This window comes from Pinus tabuliformis, chromosome 2_1 (assembly GCF_031772625.1).
Source record: "Pinus tabuliformis cultivar Carrire ecotype Pingquan chromosome 2_1, CPIR1, whole genome shotgun sequence".
Lineage (NCBI taxonomy): Eukaryota > Viridiplantae > Streptophyta > Pinopsida > Pinales > Pinaceae > Pinus > Pinus tabuliformis.
The window spans coordinates 63,214,657-63,220,627 of record NC_142299.1 but is presented as its reverse complement, the minus strand read 5'-3'; the positions used below and the strand labels follow the sequence as shown (position 1 = coordinate 63,220,627).

General features: G+C 33.5%; 1 pseudogene; it reads left to right on the top strand.

Moving 5' to 3' along the window:
• Nucleotides 1-368: 368 nt before the first annotated feature.
• LOC149198782 (metacaspase-4 pseudogene) lies at nucleotides 369-1,425 on the top strand (annotated as a pseudogene).
• Nucleotides 1,426-5,971: the final 4,546 nt, after the last annotated feature.

The following is a 5,971-nucleotide window of genomic DNA, read 5'->3' as shown; positions in this document are numbered from 1 at the left end:
CTGTGGACACCCCTATTGAGGTCGATGATGGGACAGACGATTGTTACAAAACAGAGGATGGCACCGGACAGTTTGACAAATAGTTGTCTGCTCTGGAATCATATCTTGGGTTGTCTGAGTATTCTATTGCTAAAGAAAATCTGTGTATAAAAGATGCAGGCCGCTCTGCGGGCTCTTTTCCAGATGAGTAGTGTTTCCTGGAACAATGGATCTTAGGAGATCTGCCAAATTCAGGAAAGAATGCCCCGGCAGGAGGGCTCCAATACAATGAAAATCTATGGCATCGTGGTCCTGGGAGAACTCCACTTGACTGGACAACTAAAATGAAAATAGCGTTGGGTGTAGTCCGTCGAAGTAGCTTGGCGGAGCTGAAGGGGTGCATGAACGATGTGAACAGAATGTACAAATGTCTCTTGGAGCGCTACGGGTTCGAGGAGGAGAACATAAGAGTACTCATAGACACCGATGACAGCTACCCTCAGCCCACGGGAGTCAACATCAAGAGGGCCTGGAAAACACTGGTCGAGGGCGCTCGGCCAGGAGACATAATCTTCTTTCACTACAGTGGCCATGGCACTCGCCTGCCTACTGAAACAGGGGACCAAGATGATACCGGCTATGACGAATGCATTGTGCCCTGTGACATGAATATCATAACAGATGATGACTTTCGCGATTTTATTGATAAGTTCCCAAGGGACTTTTTGTGCATGATAGTTTCAGACTCCTGTCATAGTGGGGGTGTGATTGAGAGGGCAAAGGAGCAAATTGGAGAGAGTACCAAAGATGGGGATGAGCAGCCTGAGCAGAAGAAACACAGTAGATTTGGCTTCAGAGACCTTTTATCTGAGAATGTCCATGATGCCTTTGAGTCTCGAGGTATTCATTTACCTTCCCATCATGAACACAAGGATAGACATGAATTTGATGAAGGAGAAACACAAGAGATAGAATACCGCGGGAGAGGACATGCTAAAAACTGCTCTCTTCCTCTGTCTACCTTGATAGAAATTCTAAATGAGAAAACTGGTCGACATGACATTGATGTTGGGAAAATTAGGCCAGCTCTTTTTGACATATTTGGAGATGATGCAAGCCCCAAGGTGAAGAAGTTTGTTAAGGTTCTTCTGACCAAACTACAATCTGGTGATAATGATGGTGGCCTCCTTGGGGCCATTGGAAATTTGGCTCAGCAATTTCTGAAGCAAAAGTTGGATGGAAGTGATGAGGGTTCTGAGTATGTAAAACCAGCATTGCAGGAGAAAGTTTCAAGTACCCAAGAAGTCTATGCTGGATCCGGCAACAGAGGGCTTCCAGATATGGGAATTTTGGTCAGTGGTTGTCAAACTGACCAGACTTCTGCTGATGCAAATCCCACAGGAACCACAATTCACTAAGCCACTAGGAAGACTGAAGTTTGATTTGTTTAGGGACATTTTAGGTGTGTTTAAAAATCCCTTTCTCCATTAAGGGGGGATGTTAGAAATTAATGGAGAATGGGTTACTTAGTTATGATTTGCTCTTTATTTGACATTCAGTTCCTATTAATTAGGAATCTGTTTTTGCCTATGTATCTATTTAATTCCTGATGATTAATGAATAAGTGAAGCGAATGCATTTGCTGGAGGGAGCTCCTGGTGATCTGCACCTGTGAGCTCCCGTGTGTTTGTCCAAACTTCTGTCTTCTGCATTTTTTATCAGTATTAAAATAAAAAAAATATATAGATTAAGGATAATCAATCCTCAAACTCCAATGACAACATAAAAATCTAACTCTTCTTTTCAATAATTAATGGATGGACCATAATAAAAAATTGGTTATATTTAATGAACAACTTGCTATCAAAATCCCCTCCCTGCCTCACAACTTCTTAGCACATTTTTTTTTTCAGAACTCCTATTCATATCCTATAGCTAGGAATTTCTTATTCATATTCACAATTAAGAATTTCTTAATAATTATATTTATATATCTATATATATATATATAGATATATATATATATATATATATATATATATATATATATATATATATATATATATATATATATATATATATATATATATATATATATTGTTTTTTTATGGAGTTGTTTTTAGTGTGATTTTTTGGATTTTCTGGTGTTAGAATCCTGTGGAAAAAATTAAGGTGAAGTTTTGATTTGTGTTATTTAAACTTGTTTTTTGACTGTATATATGGATTTAGTGCCCTGAAAAACTCCCAAGGCACTTCGATTCGTGTAGGAGTTACCCATCAAACTTGTGACTTCAATAAATTCTTGCCAGATTTTAAAGAAATTAGACCAGAAAAACCTACCAGAAAATACTTCAAAAAAATCCCACTAAAAATAATTAGTTTTTAAATTACATATGACAACATCCTTAAATAATATATATATATATATATATATATATATATATATATAATAACTCAATATCACTTTTATATATAATGGTTACATCTTTGAATATAAAAATATTAGAAATATAATATTTATTAAAATAAATAAACTCAAAGACAAAATTAAAACACAGAAATCTAACCATGCACTCAATAATTATTAACCACCCGTTTTTGCAATTAAAGACTTATTTTGTATCCATTTATACAAATTACACCACCCAAATTAACTTTAAATATTCAATTATTATATCTGCCTAGGCATAGGGATGGTATAGCACATTCAGTTTTGTCTTTTTGTCTTTGACCAAAAAAATTTAGTTCATTATTATTTAAATTTATTTATTTGTAAATTGATTGGTTGAGGTCTTATTATGATCTTTTTAATAACTTCTTAATTTAATAGTTGTTAATTTTTTTTAGTTTTATTTCTCTTTTATTTAATTTTATGATTTTTTTTTTATTTAACTTCTTGATTTTTTAAAAGTAGAAGAAAATAAGAAAGCTTATAATGTTTTATGATTTAAAAATAAAAATAAAAAACATTGTTAAAAAACTATAAAAAAAAATCAATATTAATCCTGATTTTATAAATAATTTATGATTTAATAAATCTTATTAGAAATTTTGTTAATTTTGTATTTTATATTAAAACAAAATATATAAAATCCATATCAATATAAAGAAAATAATTCATTCAAAAGTAGATGTGAAATTTTAATATTACAATCTGGACTTTCATATAAATGAAATCAAATATATATTTTTTTCTAATTATCACTGTTTCTTTTTGTTTGGGTTACTTTTTCTTTTCTATTTTTGGTTTTATAATAAAAATATTAGGCTAAGTGGAAGTGGAAGATATGGATTTAGTTTCCCTCCAAATCACCATTCTTATTGGGCACATTCAAGGGTTCTGTGAAAAATTGAAAGTTATTGAAAGTTACAGAAGGACAGAGGAAGAAAACAGAGTTTGGTGTTTTATGGTTGCTTCTTGAGGCACATCGTCCATTGACAATACTATTCAATATCTTCAGGTCAAGGTTTACATTTTCAGATCTTTTAATGACTAAATGTTTTAGTTTTTGAATCTTCATTTTCAAAATTGTCTCATTTATTTATATTTTCTGGGTTTGTTTTGATTTTGTCGTATGTTTACTTGGAATTCCTCAATTATGAACATATTGTCGGTCTTTTGATATCCTGGTTATGTGCGTGCGTTGTTTGAATGTGCAGCCATTGTCAAACATACTGAAAGCCTATTGAAGTAGCACATCCTCATTCAACTGCTATGCTAAATCACTAAATCAAAACCCAAAATTGTAAACGGATTCCTTTGGTACAAAAATAGTGCAGAATTTTGAATCCAACAACTTTACTTATGGTATTGGTATTGAAAATTTAGAATGAACAATTCAACGAATCTTGCCACTATTTCTATACTCTCCACCTTTAAGGACAGAAATAATCCAAAATAAGCTTGCCAAATATAATTTTTACGCAATATAGGGTATGCAACTCCGTGTCATGTGACAAGAAATCTTCTTTTGAGATTTCTCTCAAAATTGGTCCTTTGCATTTTATGCTCGATATACCGCTTAGCTCTCAACATAAGTTCTACAGGACGATTCAATTATTTAATCCTTCCAATTTTTTAAGAGAGAAGCACATTATACACACACCTGGATCACGGTGTAGGCCTGCTTCCACGACCATTATTGTTTATCTTTTATTTATCTTAGCCCAATTACATTTGATTATTTTATTACACTATATTTTGTTTATAGTTTATAAGATAATTTTTTTTAAGTATGAATATATGAAGATTTTTATTAATTTTAAATTTAATATTAAAATAATTTTTTAATTGTTAAAAATCAATAAATGAAGTGTTTTGAGCTTTTTAAATATACTGAATAGATTTATTTAAATAATTATGATTTTAATTCAAAATTAAAATATAAACTATTCAATAAACATTGTTACTATTTTTTTTTAATATTATTACTAATTTTATTTTCTAAATGATAAAAAATTAATAAATTTAGAATCTCATCAAAATTTATAAAGACTTTGATTTGTGTTCCATTTCTATTAATTACAGCGTTATGCACAAAACAAACTCACCTACATTGTCATAATTTCAGTGTTCATAGATATATTATTTTTTCCTAAAAATTGAATTGATGGATATAAAAATTTATTTGTTGGTAAAAAATTAATTGGGAAGGTAAGTTGCATGACGTTTATCCGTTCGATGCGCCGGTTTGGGGAATCCCGCGTTACGGAACCGAATGCATTACTTTTCCACATTTCATAGTCTTTTCGAGTCTGGGTACTTCGGGGCTTTCCTTCACCAAGGGGGACGCCCTGCGATACGCGATTATCATGTATCAGAATCTACCTCCGTTTCTTGAATTAGCCTCCATTTTTGCTAATTTGTGCCATTGCATGTTACCATGGGCCAATGGTATGCACACTCGACCGAGGGTCCTCATTGCTCCGCTCTGGCCACAACTGCAACTGTCACAAGGATTCCTTCTGATAGCTTGATTTTTCTAAGACTTGAAGCTTTTGGCATAGTTTGAAACCGTCATGAAAACTTAGAGAGTGTTTAGGATCCAATTCGGATCATTTTGCCTTATTCATTTAATCATTTTGAATTTTTTACTTTTCATTTTTTTCATTTTTCACTGTGCATAGCACTTATTAATTTCAGAGGTAGAAGAGGGATCTCGACTTATTGAGAGCAGAAGAGGTTGTTCCAGCAGAGAATTATTTTATTGTATCTCTGATGTGCCTGTTAAGGCTTTCCCCCTTACCTTACTCTACTTGACTGAGATGACAAGGGTTAACCCAAAAACAATTGACTAGAGAAGGTGACACTAGTTAGCGCGCAAGCGTTGTGTTTACACCAAGTTTCACTTCGAACAATACGTATTTCCTTCTACGTATCATGGAATAAAAGTGACAAGCTCATCATACAGAGGCAAGATGACAGATAACCAAGTAGTGATAGTTGTACAAGCCCTCTTGTACTTTACCCAGCTCGCTTCAAGAGTCATACATGGTTTCATGCAAAACTAACCTATGAACGAAACAAGTGAACGAACTAACAATCAACAAAGAAAATCAAGAGCAGAAGAAAAAATGAAAGCAAAGCAAGTAAACAAACAAGCAAGCAAACAAACAAGCAAACAAAGCACGTAAGAAAACAAGCATGCAAGCAAACAACTGAAAGAAAACACTACTCCTACTCCTACACTAATGGTACATGGGCCTGATCACATGAAGTGATACTTCCAATGCAGTTGCTAGTGCATTGGTAGACCCATGTTGGTGAAGACTTGATCCACGAGCAACCTAGTTGTGTGAACCAACAAGCAAGAAAGATATAACAATGAAGACAACCACACTTCGTGATTCAAAGTGCCCATGGGACATAAGTGAGTGCATGTGCATGACGGGAAGTCTGTAGAATTATCATGGTGTTGTGTGACACTACGTGCAACTTTGAAGCATAAGCACACTCTTGACTGTGACATGCAAGAAAACGAAAGAAACAAAG